General features: G+C 47.2%; 1 protein-coding gene and 1 pseudogene across 1 annotated transcript in view; both read right to left on the minus strand.

The window, feature by feature from the left end:
* ART3 (ADP-ribosyltransferase 3 (inactive)) overlaps window positions 1-7,632 on the minus strand; it is a 109,169-nt gene extending 101,537 nt beyond the window's left edge. Inside the window, exon 1 of the mRNA XM_070394660.1 lies at window positions 7,553-7,632. The gene's annotated coding sequence lies outside the window, so the exon portion shown is untranslated. The remainder of the gene's footprint in view (window positions 1-7,552) is intronic.
* A 6,621-nt stretch (window positions 7,633-14,253) lies between these two features.
* On the minus strand, window positions 14,254-14,790 carry LOC138994675 (actin-related protein 2/3 complex subunit 3 pseudogene; annotated as a pseudogene).
* Between the last annotated feature and the right edge of the window lie 3,800 nt (window positions 14,791-18,590).

The raw sequence follows: 18,590 nt of genomic DNA on the forward strand, positions 1-18,590 counted from the left end.
ACTGTATGAAGAAAGAGACAATGGTAAAGGTAACTACACAGTAAAGAAGGAATGGGAGGAGAAAAGGAAAAGAAGAAATGATGGAGGGGAGAGAACTGAAGGAAGTGGAAGAGGAGGAATTACAGGAGGAGCAAAAGCAGCAGTGGCAGCAGCAGAAGTTGCTTCTGCCACTGCCTAGGCTATATTGCTAGAGAGGCCACATAGAGTAGTGTTCAAAAGCCATTTAATAACCTGGGTTATAATGCTGGAGAAAGAAGCCATATGAGGAGGCCTGTGATTCCATTTCAGGTGTCCAGATGACTCTAGCCCTAGCCACTATCTAATTGCAACTGGAGAAAAATCATAATTTAACAAACTTTGGTTGGGACAGTTAGATATTGTTGGGAGATCAAATAACCTAAATCAATACAAAATCAGGCATTAGTTCATTGTTTAAAACAAACAACTATGGCATTATCTACATCATATAGAAATAAACAGAAACCAGTATTATATATAGAAATAAACAAAAATCAGTATTATATGAAAACTAGAGGCCCTGTGCACAAAATTCATGCACGGGTGCAGTCCCTAGGCCTGGCTGGCGATCAAAGCGTGAGCATCTGGCATGGAAGGGCAGGTCCCAGCTGACCTCTGGGTCCTGGGCAGCACCTGGGTCCCCGGGCCCCTGTGTGCCCCCCTCCATCTGAGACACTGCGCCTGAGTCCCCATATGGAGATGCGGTGAGCACGGCAGGATGCTATGGGCTGGGGTACAGCGTGGGCCTCTGAGCCACCCAGCAGTGCTGCACAGAAGCCAGGCAGGCAGCGTGCTCTCGCCCACCAGCCTTGCAGACCAGCTCAGTACGAAACCACAGGGAGCCTGACCAGCCCCTGTGGTCCCAGCAGCTGCGGCTCAGCACCTGAGCACAGGTGAGCCCCGGCATCCTGGGGGAGAGGTAGCAGGGGGAGTGAGAGCGAGCTTGGCGGACACCCTGCATTCTCACCACACCTCTGTCCCATCACCCTTGCCCCCCAAGTAGCTGGCAAGAGATTGCAGTGTGTCACTGATGCCCACCATGTTCCACGCCGCCCCTGGTGGTCAGCGCACATCATAGCAAGTGGCCAAACTCCTGGTCCTCCAGTTGAACTCCTGGTTGAACGACCACCCAAGGGGACAATTTGAATATTAGGCTTTTATTATATAGGATGAAAAATGCCTAAGAAATTTAAAGCAAAATCTATATATATAAAAGCCTAATATGCAAATTGTCCCCTCAGAAGTTCAACTGGAAGATTGGGAGTTCAATTGCTTGCTATGATGTGCGCTGACCATCAGGGGGTGGTGCGGAATGAATGAAGGCCCCGGACAGCAGCCAGAAGGCCCCGATCGGCTCTGATCGCCAGCCAGACCTAGGGACCCTACCCATGCATGAATTTTGTGCACCGGAACTCTAGTATTAACATAAAAAGAAAGCAATAAGCCAGATGATATTAAATATAAGTGAGAACGTATGATTAATAAAACTCTCATTCACGGCCCTGACTAGGTAACTCAGTTGGTTAGTGTGTCATCCTGATACACCAAGGTTGCAGATTCGATCTCTAGTCAGGGCACATACAAGAGTCAACCAATGAATGCATAAATAAGTGGATAGCAAGTTGCTGTTTCTCTCTCTTTCTCTCTCTCTCTCTCTCTCTCGCCCTGTCTCCATCCCTCTCCTTTGCCTCTCTAAAATCAATAAATTTTTAGATTATTTTTAAAAGAAGAAAAAAACCCCACCTCTCATTCACTGTTGGTGGAAGCAGTAATTCCACTCCTAGTAATACACTCAACAGAAATGATATAGGGTTTCCCAAAAAAATATATACTTACTTTGAATAATTAAAAAGGCAGTATTTACTAAAAGACATTTCATTTTCAAAATTGAGTTAAAGTGTGTATACTTTTTTGGGGGATACTAAAAAGAAGGAATTCTTACCATTTGCAACAGCATGGATGGAACTGGAGAGCATTATGCTAAGTGAAATAAGCCAGTCAATGAAGGAAAAATACCACATGATCTCACTCATTTATGGATAATAAAGACCATTATAAACTTATGAACAAAAATAGATACAGAGGCAGAGCAGCCTTGAACAGACCGTCAAACTACAGCAGGAAGGCCGGGAGGGTTGAGGGGCAGGAAGGGAAGGGGGGGTAAGAGATCAACCGAAGGACCTGTATGCATGCATATAAGCATAACCAATGGACATAAGGCTCGGGGTAGGGGAGGCCAGGGGATTGTCAAGGGCGGGGGGGCGGGAAAAAGGAGACATATGTAATACTCTTTGTAATACTTTAAGCAATAAAACAATTTTTTAAAAAAATACAAGACAAAGATGCTAATTGACTGTACCTTTGCTATGCCCTAAGCCACACCCACCAGCCAATCAGAGCGACTATATGCAAGATGGTGGTCAGCAGCCATGGAGCTGGAGCAAGCAGGAGGCTTGGTTGCCTGGGCAATGGAGGAAGCCAAGCTTCCCACCTGTGCTGAGCCGGCTGAGGCCTCTGCTCATGGCAACAAAGTTTCAATTATAAAAGACAAATCCCAGATACCTGCTTCCAGCCAGCCTCCACTGGGAGCTTGAGTGGCTGGGGGTTGTGGCCAGCCTGCAAACAGCCATCAGCCCCTCACCCAGGCTGGCCAGGCACTCCTATATAATAAAAGGGTAATATGCAAATTTACCCTAACAGCAGAAAGACTGGGAATGACTGGTCACTATGACACACACTGACCACCAGGAGGCAGATGCTCAATGCAGGAGTTGCACCCTGGTGGCCAGTGCGCTCCCACAGGGGAAGCTCTGCTCAACCACAAGCCAGGCTGATGGCTGCCAGTACAGCGGTGGTGGTGGGAGCCTCTCCTGCCTCCTCAGCAGCGCTAAGGATGTCCGACTGCAGCTTAGGTCTGCTCCCCACTGGCAAGTGGACATCCCCCGAGGGCTGCCGGGCTGCCAGAGGGATGTCTGACTGCCAGCTTAGGCCCAATCCCCCAGGGAGCGGGCCTAAGCCAGCAGGTGGTCATCCCCCGAGGGGTCCCAGACTGCGAGAGGGCACAGGCCAGGCTGAGGGACTGCCCCGAGTGCACAAATAATTTTTGTGCACTGGGCCTCTAGCGTGTGTGTGTGTGTGTGTATGTATATATATACATACACACACACTAGAGGCCTGGTGCATGAAATTCATGCACGGGGGAGTGTCCCTCAGACCAGCCTGCACCCTCTCCAATCTGGGACCTCTCGGGGAATGTCCGACTGCCGGTTTAAATTGGCAATTGGACATCCCTCTTGCAATCCGGGACCGCTGGCTCCTAACCACCTACCTGCCTGCCTGCCTGATCACCCCTAACCACTCTGCCTGTCATCCTGATCAACCCCAACACTCCCCCCTTCCGGCCTGGTCACCCCTAACTGCCCCTACTGCCGGCCTGGTCGCCCCACACAGCCTGCTGTTCAGTTGTTACTGTTACTGTGACGGCGTCTTGGACAATTTGCATATTCCTCTATTATTAGTATAGATACGATAGAGTAATTAAAATGAATCACTTTTCTATCCATGATATGGATGAATCTCACAAATATTTAGTGAAAGGAATGAGACATTAAATTGGACATAATGTATAATGACATTTTATACTTCAAATATAGGTAAAACTCATCTATGACACGAGTTACCTTTGGGGGAAAAAAGGAAGGGTACCATTGTGCCACTGACACTTGGTGAAAATTCACTAAGCCATACTGGAGCACTTTTCTATATACAAGCACACTTTTTTCCTGTATATAGATTGCATCAATCAGTTAGGGCTGTCATAACAAAATACCACAGTTTAGGTAGTTTAAGCAACAGAAATTATTATCTCATAATTCAGGAGATTAGCTGTCCAAGATCAAGGAGCTGGCAGTTGGTTTCTTCTGAGACATCTCTCCTCAGCCTGCTGATGGCCATCTTCTCCCTGGGTCTCCACATATTAAATGAATAAAATTACAAATGACAAGAGGATTGGGAAACTGTTACATCTACATAATGATAGGAGCATTACAAAATTAGTCTAGTCTTTCTGGAAAGTAATCTGTCAAATTATTACAAAAGATATAAAAATGTTTTTACTGTGTCTTTATATTTCCAAAGGAGGAAAATATCCTAACAAAGTAAAATTTCTGGAAAAAAAATTGTAAGAGTATCTGCTGTATTACTGAAATAATAAAAAAAACAACTCATGCCTAGCACTCGGAGTATAAAAAAAACTACAAATATAAAGAACCATATTTAAAATATATAAACTATGTAGACACAAAGAAATGTTTACTAAAATATGATTAATTAAAAGATACTGTTGCCCTGCCCAGTTTGGGTCAGTGGTTAGAGTGTCGGCCCTTGGAGTAAAAGGTCCTGGGTTCAATTCCAGTCAAGAGCATGTACAGTCTTGATTCCTGGCCCGGGTTGTGGGTTCAATCCCCAGTAGGAGGTGTGCAGGAGGCAGCCAATAAGTGACTCTCTCTCATCATTGATGTTTCTATCTCTCCCTCTCTGTTCCTCTCTGAAATTAATTTCAAAAAATTTTTTAATCCTTCAATGTCTCCTCACTACATAGAAATTTTCCTGCTCCATTTCTAGATTCATTTCTCACCACTCTACCATTATTACTCTGCCCTTTACCTTTGCCAAAGATCTTGCAGTTTCTGAAATTTGGTCAGAGTTTTGTGGCCTTCTCTGCATCTCCAGTAACTGTACCATCCTTTATCATACCATTTCTTCTACTATAATTGCTAATTTACATGCAGTTTTCACCCACTAAACTGTGGGGGCAGAGATTATTATTCATATTGGTGTCCTCAGTTTAACTCATAATAATAAAAGCTTAGCGAATAAAATAAATGTCCAATAAACCATAAATGGTTTCAAGAATATGGATATTTTTTCTTGTAGTTCTTTAGATAAGAGATTTTAGTATAAATCGCTTTAAATAAATATGGATATTTGAAACTATTATTTTTCTCCCTTTTCAGAATAATTTTCAAGTTAGGCAGCAGCTTCTTAATGACTATGGTTACATGTCATAAAACTGTAAGCTTACTTGCCAAAAGTCAGAGAGCAAAAATACTGTGCCATGGCCAACATTTAGCCACAGCTGTCCTCTAAATGATGCCCTGACATTCCCTTTCAGGATAGTTTATTCACAGATTTAATCCAGTCCTTAAGCTTTACATAAAAAACATAAATCAGCCAGGCCAGCTATTAAGGTCAGTAAAGGAAGACTTGTTCCCTTCTGTTACCTGAGAGGCACACAGGACATGAAACCCCACAGCTATGATTTGCTTACAGCCAGTGTGTGTGTGTGTGTGTGTGGTTAAGTGACCAACCCAACCAACCGGCCAGTACATATGATGTGCACTGGCAATTTAGTCCTTTGAGAATGCCATGTCATAAATTAAAATTGAAAGTAGGTGCAATCATCATGCTACTGAGAAATCTTAATAATAAATGGGGTCTTTGTAATGGTACTAGACTTATTAGCAAAAGATTACGATCTAACATAATCAAAGCTGAAGTATTAACAGGATCTGTGGAAGGAGAGGTTGTTCTGATTCCAATAATTGATTTTTCCTCATCTGACACTGGCCTCCCATTTAAATTAATTCAAAGACAGTTTCCCGTGATGCCAGCATTTGTGATGACTATTAATAAATCATAAGGACAAACTCTAGGCAGAATAGGAATATTCCTACCTGAACCCGTTTTCAGACATGGTCAGTTATATGTTGCTTTCTCTCAAGTTCGAAGAGCATGTGGCGTTAAAGTTGTAAATACTTCATCACAAGGGAAATTAGTCAAGCACTCTTAAAGTATTTTTACTCTTAATGTGGTATAAAGGGAGATACTAGAATAAGTTTAATCACTTTATCAGTCATTGTTTTTATCAATGTTGTTTTTATATCATGTTTTTGCTGTTATATCATGTTGTTATTGTTTACTTATTAATCAACTAGTAGCCCTGTGCACAAATCCGTGTGCCAGTAGGTCACTGTCACCCTCCTGTAGCTCTCCGCCCCTGCAGCCCTCCTGTAGCTCCCTCCCTGCCCCATAGCTTGCTGCCCTGCCCCCTCCTGTAGCTCTCCACAGCTCGCTTGTACCTCGCTGGCCCACCCTCCTGCTGATCCATGATCTGGTCATGATGTGCTTGGTCGTTAAGCCACAGGAAGTAATGGCTAATTAGCATATTCCTCTCTTATTATATAGGATTTATATATTATTTTCATCTACATTTTACTAATTTTCTTTCATCTCTGACACTTCTACTATAGAGGAAGGGTGAATAGTGATATTAAAATACTAGAGGCTCAGTGCAAGAAATTCTTGAGGGGACAATTTGCATATTAGGCTTTTATTATATAGGATTTCTGCAAATTAATTTCCTTTCAATGTTCACGAATCTGTGAGCTGGGCCACTAGTTATACTATAATATTTTTGAAGAAAGGAATGACTCCCTGAATGGGGAGAAAAGAGGAAGAAAGAAAAGTCAGAATGCTAAGCAGGGGCCCTGAGACTTTCAAGAAATAAGCCCTTTTCAAATCAGCACCCTTCAGTCTGGTCCTAGCAGCAGCTGCAGGAGGAGGGGAAGTTCCCCTGGCAGGAGGTTCAAACAGGCCTGGGGATTTCACAAGTGAAAGGAAGACTCTTACTTTTGCTCTGACAGTGAGTCACGCTCTGTTCCCAAACAGACCACACTGGCTCCCCAGCCCCAAGGGCGGAAGCGGCGGGGGCACAGGGACAGCACTGCTGCTCCCAATGGCTTCTGCGCTCACGTCAGCGCAGGCCCTGGGAGCGGGACTGGGCGGCTCCCAGGCAGCAGGCTGACGCTCCCCGCTCCCTCCAGGGAAACGGACCAGCATCTGACGCAACAGCCTGAGAGCCCTGGCGCCGGTCCCAGGACTGTGAGAAACGCCTGCAAAATCTCACCCCGGGTTTCTATTTCCCCTAAAAGCCCTGTCTGTCCATAAATGCCTTTTGCTGGGAGTTTTCTCTGTCCTTCTGCCCCGTCAGCAACATGCTTTCTCTCGTCTTCAGGACAACTTCCAAATGGAGGCCTGGGACACAGACCTGCCAGTGGCCATGGCCTCTGTTTCCCCAGGCGGGCCGCCCCAGGGGCTTCACAGGGAGCAGCTCACGACTGGCCGGGGTCCCCCACCCCCACCCCGCCCCACCATCTGCTTGTCGAACATCGGTCCCTTGTGCAGTATAAGGTCAGGCCTCGAGTGACGCCCAACTGACCCCAACACCTCCTTCCTTGTCCAAAAGGCCCTTGTCGCCGTCGCCGCAGCCCAGGGGTGCAGGGCCCTCCCGAGCCTCGCGTGGCGGCCTCCTCCCCAGTGACCAGGCCCTTCTGAAGCCATCGTGCCCTTCGGCCTCCACCCAGGCTGGTGTGGAAACTGCAAAATGGGCCCCGCTCCCGGCGTTCCCCAAGGAAGCGCAGCTGCGGGACCGGCAGGAGAGGGGAGGAGGGACCCCCAGGGGTACAGCCACTACCTTTCCCACGATGGGCTTCTCCCCGAGGGATCCTCGCAGGCAGCAGGGACACCAGAGGCTGCCAAAGAGCGGACGATGTGCGCCAGGCGCCAGCGGCTTCCCCACTGAAAGTTCTGGAAGTTGGTTGGCTGGGCATGCTCAGTGCGTGCCTCGGCCCCATTGGCTGGCTGGGCATGCTCAGTGTGTGCCTCGGCCCCATTGGCTGGCTGGGCATGCTCAGTGTGTGCCTCGGCCCCATTGGCTGGCTGGGCATGCTCAGTGCGCGCCTCGCCCCCAGGGAGCCTGGCAGCACTTCGCAGGCGCAGTGCGAAGCCAGGCTGGGATCCTTGGTTCGTTGGCTCCTTCTCTCACTCCTGTCCGCATGTCTACTGAGCACCTACTGTGTGCCAGGCCCTGTGCTCAGCGTAGATTCTCTAGCGCCTCCCACCTTGTGGCAGAAAGAGATGTTTACCATCGGATTCCAGATAAACTTATCATGGCCTCGGAAGTGGGTTGAACCAGGACAGGCGCGAGGTGGCATGAGAGCATGTGGAAGAGGACCTGACCAAGTCTGAGGATCAAGGAAGTCTTCCCAGGGGACATGCCATCCTGGATATCTAAGGTGGGTAAGACTGCTAGGCAGTAGGGTAGGGAGGCGGAGCAGGCACAGCATTGCAAGCAGGAAAACAGCAGGAGCAGCAACAGTGCGACGGGAAGGAGCATTGTCCCTTTAAGGATCGGAGGAAATCAAGGGTGATAGAGCAGTTACGCAAAAAGAGGCTGGAAAAGTGGGCAAGGGCAGACAGTGCTGGGCCTTAGTCTTTATTCTGAGAAGTTTTCGTCTTTCTTTCTTTGCTTAGAAAGAATGCCACTAACTCTATGATGCTTTGCAGTTGATAATGCATTGTTGCCATCATTTTAACAACCTGTGAGGTCAGTAATAGTTCTCCCAGCTGAGAGAACTGAGGCTTTAAAAAGTTAAGTATTTTGCACTGTCATTAGGTAGTAAAGCTGGACTTGAACCCACCTCCACCTTATGCATAGTCACAGTCATTACCAAAATTAGGCATAACCAAATGAATAAGCTGTATCACCACAGGTTTTCTTCAAAAAGATTTCAGTAATGTTGTATTTAAGCATTAATACTAGAGACTAGTCCAAAAAATGTGCACCGCGTAACAGAAAATGCTAATATTTGTTCCCCCCTTACTTTATAGCATGCATTCTCAATTAGGGATGTGGGGAATGTTGTCCTCAAGGGGACAAAATTGGTTCTTAGGGGGAGTAAGAAAAAAATCTTGGATATTAACAATGATTAGTGGCACACCAAAGTTCAACCCCACCCAACAAAATCTTACTTATTTCTTATTACTGTCATGTGTTGCTTAATGACTGGGATACATTCTGAGAAATGTGTTATTAGGCAATTTCATCATTGTTCAAACATCATAGTGCACTAAATACAAACCTAGATGATACTAGTACAGCCTCATATACACCTGCGCCACAGGAGCACCTGGGAGATATTGCAGGTTCGGTTCCAGACCGCCACAAAACAGCAATAACACAAGCTAGTCATAATCTTTTTGCCAGTGAGGGGCTTGCCTTCAGTTTGTAAAAAAATGCAACACCTGTTAAGTACAACAAAGCAAAGCCCAGCCCTAACCGGTTTGGCTCAGTGGATAGAGTGTTGGCCTGTGGACTGAAAGGTCCCGGGTTCGATTCCGGCCAAGGGCATGTACCTTGATTTCGGGCACATCCCCAGTAGGGGGTGTGCAGGAGGCAGCTGGTTGATGTTTCTCTCTCATCGATATTTCTAACTCTCTATCCCTCTCCCTTCCTCTCTGTGAAAAATCAATAAAATATATTTAAAAAAAAACAAAAAAACAAAGCAAAGCCCAATAAAATGAAGTATGCTTGTACTAGTAGATGGTATAATCCCGTGGTCGGCAAACTGCGGCTCCCGAGCCACATGCAGCTCTTTGGCCCCTTAAGTGTGGCTCTTCCTAAGCCTTAGGAGTACCCTAATTAAGATAATAGCAATGTACCTACCTATATAGTTTAAGTTTAAAAAATTTGGCTCTCAAGAGAAATTTCAATCATTGTACTGTTGATATTTGGCTCTGTTGACGAATGAGTTTGCCGACCACTGGATAACCTATTGCTCCTATGCTACAAACTTGTACAGCATGTTACTATACTGAGTACTGTAGGTAATTATAATACAACTAGAGGCCCAGTGCACGGATTCATGCACTGGTGGGGTCCCTCGGCCTGGCCTGAGAGGATCGAACAAAAACTGGCTCTCTGACATCCCCCAAGGAGTCCTGGATTGTGAGATGGCAGTTTTCAGGTGACACGCCCCGGAATCCGGCTCCCTCCTCTCTGGTTCCAGGTGCGTCACCTGAGAACCACAGCTGCCAAGTGACTGCAGCCAGCAGCTCTTGCATTGAGCGTCTGCCCCCTGGTGGTCAGTGCGTGTCTTACCTACTGGCCAGTTGGCCGGTCAGTAGTCGCTTAGGCTTTTATATATATAGACTAGAGGCCCGGTGCACAAAAATTTGTGCACTCGGGGGTAGGGAGTCCCTCAGTCCAGCCTGTGCCCTTTCGCAGTCTGGGACCGCTCAGTAGTGACCACTTGCTGGCTTAGGCCTGCTCCCCGGGGAAGTGGGCCTAAGATGGCAATCAGACATCTCTCTGGCAGCCCGGCAGCCCTGGGGGATGTCCACTTGCCAGCAGGGAGCAGACCTAAGCTGCAGTCAGACATCCTTAGCGCTGCTGTACTGGCAGCCGTCAGCCTGGCTTGTGGCTGAGCAGAGCTCCCCCCTGTGAGAGCGCACTGACCACCAGAGGGCAGCTCCTGCATTGAGCATCTGCCCCCTGGTGGTCAGTGTGTGTCATAGTGACCAGTCATTCCCAGTCTTTCTGCTGTTAGGGTCAGTTTGCATATTACCCTTTTACTATATAGGATAGAGGCCTGGTGCACGGGAGGGGGCCGGCTGGTTTGCTCTGAAGGGTGTCCTGGATCAGGTTGGGGGTCCCGCTTGGGTGCCTGGCCAGCCTGGGTGAGGGGATGATGGCTGTTTGCAGCTGGTCAGACCCCCTTCAGGGTGGGGGTCCCCACTGGGGTGCCTGGCCAGCCTGGATGAGGGGCTGATAGCTGTTTGCAGCTGGTCACACCCTCTTCAGGGTGGGGGTTCCCACTGGGGTGCCTGGCCAGTTTGGTTGAGGGGCTGAGGGCCATTTTCAGGCTGGCGGATGACTGAAGCTCCCAGCCTTTTTTATTTTTCTTTTATTCTGAGATTTATTTGCCTTCTATAGCTGTCACTGGAGCTGAGAGCTGGCTCCAGCTCTGAGGCTGTTGCCGGCTGAAAGCAGGTATCTGGGTTTGTTTAGCTTCTATAATTGCAACATTGTTGCATCCGGAGCTCAGAGCTGGGCCGCGGCAGGCAGGGAACCTTGGCTTCCTCCATCACTGGAGCAAGCAAGCCTCCTGTTCGCTTTAGCTGCGTGGCTGCCGGCCGCCATCTTTGTTGGCAGTTAATTTGCATATCCTGCTGATTAGCCAATGGGAAGCGTAGCGGAGGTATGGTTAATTACCATGTTTGTCTATTATTAGATAGGATGATAGGTATTTGTGTAAACACATCTACACATAGAAAAGGTACAGTAAAAATACAGTATAAAAGATAAAATATAGTAGGTCTGTGTAGGACACTTATGAATGAAGTATGCACAACTGGAAGTTTTTCTGGGTAAGCAGTTAGTGAATCTGAAGACCTAGGGCATTACGGTACACTACTGTAAACTTTATAAACACTGTACACTTAGACTATACTAAATTTATTTTTTAAACTTATTCAATAATTAACCTTGACGTACTATAATTTTCTGACTATAAATCTTTTAGTTTTAAACTTTTGACTCTTTTATAACACATTAAAATACAAATACTTACACAGTTTTACAAAGACCTTTTCTTCTTTATATCCCTACTAGTAGCCTGATACATGAAGATTCATGCAAGAATGGGCCTTCCTTCCCCTGGCTGCCAGCACTGCCTTCACTTTGGCCAGAGCCATCTTTCCGTCTTCCCACACTGCCCAGAGGCCTGGAGTGGCTGAGGCTGTTCGGAATGCCTGCGTCCTGCCCTGCCCACTCAGTGCCTGCTATGCAAATTAACCCACCATCTTTGTTGGGTTAATTTGCATACTCACTCCTGATTGGCTGTTGGATGATGCAAAGGTATGGTCAATTTGCATCTTTCTCTTTTATTATTAAACTAGTAGCCAGTGCACGAAATTCAGAAAGGGGCCCCTCAGTCTGGCCTTCACTCTCTCCAATCTGAGACCCCTCAGGGAATGTCCAACTGCCTGTTTGTGCCCACACTTTTAACAGATAACAGCTCCATTGTTGTTTCTTTCTTATGCTTAAAACCATTGGAATTAGTAGGTATTCAAAGTGTGTATACATTTTGGGGGGACACCCTGTATATCTCTAGTCAGCGGTGAAAGAAACCAACAGATTTGGAACCCCCAAACAGGGAACCTCGCTCACTCCCAACATGTCTCCCCACTTCACTTTCCACCTTCGTGGGCAGCAGGAGAATCAACGTTTTCTCTCATTAATTTGGAAAAGCACGTCCTGTCACCCGCTGCCCGGCAGGAGTGCGCTAGGCCCCAAGCAAGCGAGGCTCAGTCAGGGCAGCCTTCACTCATGGGTGCTGGCACCCAAAGTGCACATTCATCCTCTACAGTCGCCCCGACTATCCCACTGTTTCACTGAGAGGACGGAATTCCTCTCCACCTCTGGGTTCTTGATCTTGAACGCTGACCGAAGGCACCTCAGCAAGGGCCACCCGTGCCCACCAGGTATGTCTATCTGCACCTGCTCCTGCCTCAGCACCTGCATTAACCCCCCAGAGGTGATCTCGTAGCTGCACTGGCCTCCGTGGGAACAGGGCATCACCACTCTGCCCTCTCACTGTCATCTCACAGGCGCCCACCCTCAGCACCGAGAACACCCAGACACTCTCCAAAGGACGTGAGCGCATCAGAGGGGATGTGTGCACATCCTGTGGGGGTGTTAGGCATGCTGGGTTGATGGAAGTGCAGTGGGAACTTGTGCACGCCTTGGTTTGCAACTGTTGCTGGTGCGGGAGGGTGATAGTGTGCTGGGGGATGTTCACACGTCGGGGGGATGTGCACACCAGAGGCCTCTGGCTTTGCAGATCCGCAAACCCCCGTGGTGCGGCCAGGAGGACGTCAGTCTGGCCCGCCACGGTGGCTGTCCCTGTGATCCTGCACCTTCTGGGCCAGGAGGCAGATCTTGAGCAGCCACTCCTGGGCACTGATGGCCTGCAGGCTCCACTTGGCGCGCTCACAGCTGTCACCACCGCCATGTGGGGAGTACAGGCCGCCCTCCGCTGGCCTGCCTCCCCTGTCCAGAGGCTCTCTGTGCTGCTCACCTGCCCAGATTGACTGGGGCTGGGCGGAAGCCAGGCGTCCTGCCCTGCCCAACCCTGGCCGATCCGCCCCTGTGCGAGCTGCCGCCCCGCCGGGAAGGGTCACAGATCCGGGTCCTGGGACCGCGGACAGCCTCAAGCACTGCCCCCCGCCCGCCAGGTCATGGATCCGGGTCCCAGTACAGTGGACAGCCTCAACCACTGCCGCCCGCCCACCAGGTCACGGATCCGGGTCCCAGGACAGTGGACAGCCTCCCGCGCTACCCCCCACCCAGCAGGGTCACAGATCCGTGTCTTGGTCCCGTGGACAGCCTCCCGCAGTGCCCACCGCCCAGCAGGTCATGGATCCGGGTCCCAGACCACGGACAGCCTCAAGCACTGCCCCCCACCCAGTAGGGTCACAGATCCGGGTCCCGGACCGTGGACAGCCTTGCCCACTGCCGCCCGCCTTCAGTATGCAAATTAGCCGCCATCTTGTTGCTTCAGGGTGGGGGTCCCCACTGGGGTGCCTGGCCAGCCTGGGTGAGGGGATGATGGCTGTTTGCAGCTGATCACACCCCCTTCAGGGTGGGGGTCCCCACTGGGGTGCCCTGCCAGCCTGGATGAGGGGATGATGGCTGTTTACAGCTGATCACACCCCCTTCAGGGTGGGGGTTCCCACTGGGGTGCCTGGCCAGTCTGGTCGAGGGGCTGAGGGCCGTTTTCAGGCCGGCGGGCGACTGAAGCTCCCAACCTCTCATTTTTTTCTTTTGTTTCTTTTTTATTCTGGGATTTATTTACCTTCTATGGCTGTCACTGGAGCTGAGATCCAGCTTTAGCTCTGAGGCCCAGCTGCAGCTCTGAGACCTCGGCTGCTGAAAGCAGGGATCTGCATTTGTTCTATAATTGAAACAATGTTGCGGTCCTGCTGGCTGAAGCCTGGCTGGCTGAAAGCAGGTTTCTGGGTTTTGTTTAGCTTCTGTATTTGCAACATAGTTTCTTAGACTGCAGCTCAGAGGCCGGCAGCGGCAGGCGGGGAACCTTGGCTTCCTCCGTCACTGGAGCAAGCAAGCCTCCTGTTCGCTTCAGCTGCCTGTCTGCCGGCCACCATCTTGGTTGGCAGTTAATTTGCATATCGCCCTGATTAGCCAATGGGAAGCGTGTTTGAGGTATGGTTAATTACCATGTTTGTCTATTACTAGATACAGGCAAAGAACTATGTACATCTTGCTATAAAATGCTGCCCAGAGCTATGGGAACAGTGTCTGCCCCACTCTCTTTACTGTCCAGGTCCTAGAAGACTCTTGTTTATGAATTGTCTCTTCACAACGCAAGTCCACCACTTGCTGGGTTTCTCATTCTGAGGTTCAAAAACTTTCTCACAAAGTCTCAATCCAGCCTTTTGCCTTAACTGCTGCCAATAGGCCTTCATCACTTTGTCTTCCGATTTGTTTGCAGGTTTGGTGTAAATTGTGTTAAGTGGAAAACCAGGCTCTCTGGGAATGGGAAAATTAGTGATTCCTAGTTTATACATTTCTTTCTTGCCTTGCTTTTAGAATTGCACTTTTGGAGTTCCTTTAGACACTCAGAAATGTAGAGACTTATGTATATCAAGGTCCTATCAGCTTTATTCTTAATTTCATGGTTTTTGAAGAAGTCATTGGCCTTGAAATAATAGATGGCTTCATCCACAAAATCTGTGTCTTTTGTCTTTCTAGGGGCAGGTCCTTTGAACTGACTTCTGATGGGCAACAGTGCCATGTTTCCCAATGAGTTTGGTGTCGGGGTCCATGAGAGAAGAATGGTAAGCCAGCATCTTGATGTCTCCGAGGTTTCTGAGGTTTCCTTTTTTCTTCTTCAGCAGTTTTCTTGGCTCTTGCCTCCTTTGCTCAGCTAGGCTATCCAACAACTCCTCCTGCATCAGTTTCTCAGGAACAACTTCTAAGAGATCCTCGGTGTGATCCTCATCCACACCCAGGTTAAAGTTTACAATCTCAACCACAGCCATGTTGACTTTTGCAATCTTTACACTACGATGTTACAACAGCTACAGCACTAGGTTATAGGAATTTTTCAGCTCCATTATAATTTTATTATAACATTATGTCATTATTATAACATATATGAAGGGACTACCTTCATATATGTGGTTCATCGTTGACCAAAAAAGCATTATGCAGTGCATGACTATTTAATTTTTTTCTTTAGGAAAAATTTAATTTACGAAGTAATTTTTTTCCTCACCCAAAGATATGTTTATTGATTTAAGAGAGAAAGTAAGAGCCAGCCGGCTTGGCTCAGTGGTTGAGCGTCGACCATGAGCCAGAAATCATGGTTTCATTCCCGGTCAGAGGGTTGTGGCTTTGATCCCCAGTGTGGGGTGTGCAGGAGGCAGCCGATCAATGAGAATCATTGATGTTTCTATCTCTCTCTCCCTCTCCCTTCTTCTCTGAGATCAATAAAAAACATATTTTTTAAAAAGAGAGACAGAGAGAGAGAAAGGAAAAGAGAGAAAAAAACATTGATTGGTTGCCTCCTGTATGTGCCCCAAATGAGAAATGAACCTGCAACGTAGGTATGTGCCCTGACCAGGAATCAAACCCACAACCTTTTTGGTGTATGGGACAATGCTCTAACCAATTGAGCAACCTGGCCAGGGCATAAGTTAATTTAAATTTAAGTTAATTTAAATTTAATTAATCTCAGGAGAGGCACTAATTTAAAAAAAGTTGAGAAACATTGTTCTATAATAATGAACGTCCAAACTTTAGTGGATCACCAGAATAAAGGTCACATTTCTTAACCTGCCCCGCAGATAGGTATGGCAATGTGATTAAGTTCTGGCTTATAGGAGATGATGGAAAGTGATGAGTACAATCCCAGGATGGGTCTAAAAATGAGGAACAGTCCCTTTTCTGCCTTCCCACCATCCTGTACTTGGAAAACAGACATGGTGGCAAAGCCCCTTGGGCCATCTGCAAGAGTGCAGCAACCTGGAGATGGCAGTGAATCAACGAGATAGAACCTAGGAGACCTCATGGAGCAGAACCACCATACACACTCTAATAAACCTGCCTCTTTCAAGGAGAAATGCATATATCTTAATTAGCCACTATTAATTTGGGTCTCCATTACATGCAACTGATCCCTTACTCTTCTTTTTTTTGAGAGAGAGAGAGAGAGAAAAAGGAAGAGAGAGAAACATCGATATGAGAGAGAAACATCAATTGGTTGCCTCCTGTACACACCCCCAGAGGGGATCAAACCAGAAACCTGGGTATATGTCCTAACTGGGAATTGAACCTACAACCTTTCAGTGTACAGGGACAATGCTTCAAGCAACTGAGACACACCAGCCAGAGCATTACTCTATTTTTGTTTTTTAATTATTATGGTAAAAAAAAATGCATAACATGAAATTTACAATTTTAACCATTTCTAAGTGTACAGTTCAGTAGTCTTAAGTATATTCACATTATTATACAACAGATCTCTAGAGGGAGAACCAAGATGGCGGCATAGATAAACACCGGAGACTGCCGCCGCAAACAACCACTTCAAAAATACAACTAAAAGACGGAACAGACATCACCCAGAACCACAGGAAAGCTGGCTGAGGAGAGACTCTTCAACTAGAAGGAAAGAGAACAGCATACCGAGGCTCAGAGGAGGCGCAGTGTGGAAAATACAAAGCTACCGAGGTGTGTGCGCAAAGCGGGCTGGTAGCTGAGGGCGCGGTTGTCGTTTTCAGTCGGGAGGGAGTCTCAGACTCTGGGCTCCAGATCCGGGCGAGTCTCTAGGGACTCAGACTCAGACGGGAGAAGCGGGATTGTCCGGCATCAGTTGGAATCTGAGGGCAGCTTTCTCTCCAAGGTTTGCAGCGGCTGCCGGGGTTCTGAGAAGCAGAGCCTCTGGGAACGGGACTGAGAGCAGCCATAACTGCTCCCTCCACCTGCCCTGTTGATCCCGCCCCGCCCAAGCCCTGCACAGAGCCATTTGCTGGATCGCCTCAGGCAAAGGCTAGATTAGCACCTCCCCAGAGGACAGAAGTTTTCCACACAGCTTATTCTCACAGCCAGTCAGCCTGGTGGTCAAATCCCTCAGTATTAACTAAAAAAATCCAGGCTTAACTAGAACAAGACTGCGCACAAAGACCACAAGGGGGTGCACCAAGAAAGCATAAAAAATGCGGAGACAAAAAAACATGACAGAAATGGAGGATATGGAGCTAAAAAACGCAATTTTGAGGGCTTTCAATAATGTGCTAGAAGCTGCCAATAAACTTGATGAGAGCCTCATGAAATCTAATGAGACCCTTGATGTTGTGATAAAGAACCAACTAGAAATTAAGCATACACTGACTGAAATAAAGAATATTATACAGACACCCAATAGCAGACCAGAGGAGTGCAAGAATCAAGTCAAAGATTTGAAATTCGAAGAAGCAAAAAACACCCAACCGGAAAAGCAAAATGAAAAAAGAATCCGAAAATACGAAGATAGTGTAAGGAGCCTCTGGGACAGCTTCAAGCGCACTAATGTCAGAATTATTGGGGTGCCAGAAGATGAGAGAGAGCAAGATATTGAAAACCTATTTGAAGAAATAATGGCAGAAAACTTCCCCCACCTGGTGAAAGAAATGGACTTACAGGTCCAAGAAGCGCAGAGAACCCCAAACAAAAGGAATCCAAAGAGGACCACACCAAGACACATCATCATTAAAATGCCAAGAGCAAAAGACAAAGAGAGAATCTTAAAAGCAGCAAGAGAAAGAGGCTCAATTACCTACAAGGGAATACCCATACGACTGTCAGCTGATTTCTCAACAGAAACTTTGCAGGCCAGAAGGGAATGGCAAGAAATATTCAAAGTGCTGAATACCAAGAACCTACAACCAAGAGTACTTTATCCAGCAAAGCTATCATTCAGAATTGAAGGTCAAATAAAGAGCTTCACAGATAAGGAAAAGCTAAAGGAGTTCATCACCACTAAACCAGTATTAGACGAAATGCTGAAAGGTATCCTTTAAGAAGAGGAAGAAGAAAAAGGTAAAGATACAAATTGTGAACAACAAACATGCATCTATCAACAAGTGAATCTAAGAATCAAGTGAATAAATAATCTGATGTACAGAATGAACTGGTGATTATAATGAATCAGGGACATAGAAAGGGAATGGACAGACTATTCTTGGGGGGGGGAGGGGAATGGGAGATTCGGGAAGAGACTGGACAAAAATCGTGCACCTATGGATGAGGACAGTGGGTGAGGAGTGAGGGTGGAGGGTGGGGTGAGAACTGGGAGGAGGGGAGTAATGGGGGGGGGGGAAGAGGAACAAATGTAATCTGAACAATAAAGGTTTAATTAAAAAAAAAAACAGATCTCTAGAACTTTTTCATTTTTCAACACTGAAACTCTAAAACCTACTAAAGACTAATTTCACTTCACCCTCTTCCCAATCCCTTGGCAGCAACCTTCCTATCTTCTGCTTCTAGATTTGACTTTAAATATTTCAGATGAATATTTCTCCTTTTGTGACTGGCTTATTTCACTTAGCATAATCTTTTCAAAGTCCATCCATGTTGTAGCATGGGACAAGATTTCCTTCTTTCTTAA

The sequence above is a fragment of the Myotis yumanensis genome, unplaced genomic scaffold, assembly GCF_028538775.1.
Source record: "Myotis yumanensis isolate MYYU_CA2020_CCGP unplaced genomic scaffold, mMyoYum1.0.hap1 SCAF_1, whole genome shotgun sequence".
Classification (NCBI taxonomy): domain Eukaryota; kingdom Metazoa; phylum Chordata; class Mammalia; order Chiroptera; family Vespertilionidae; genus Myotis; species Myotis yumanensis.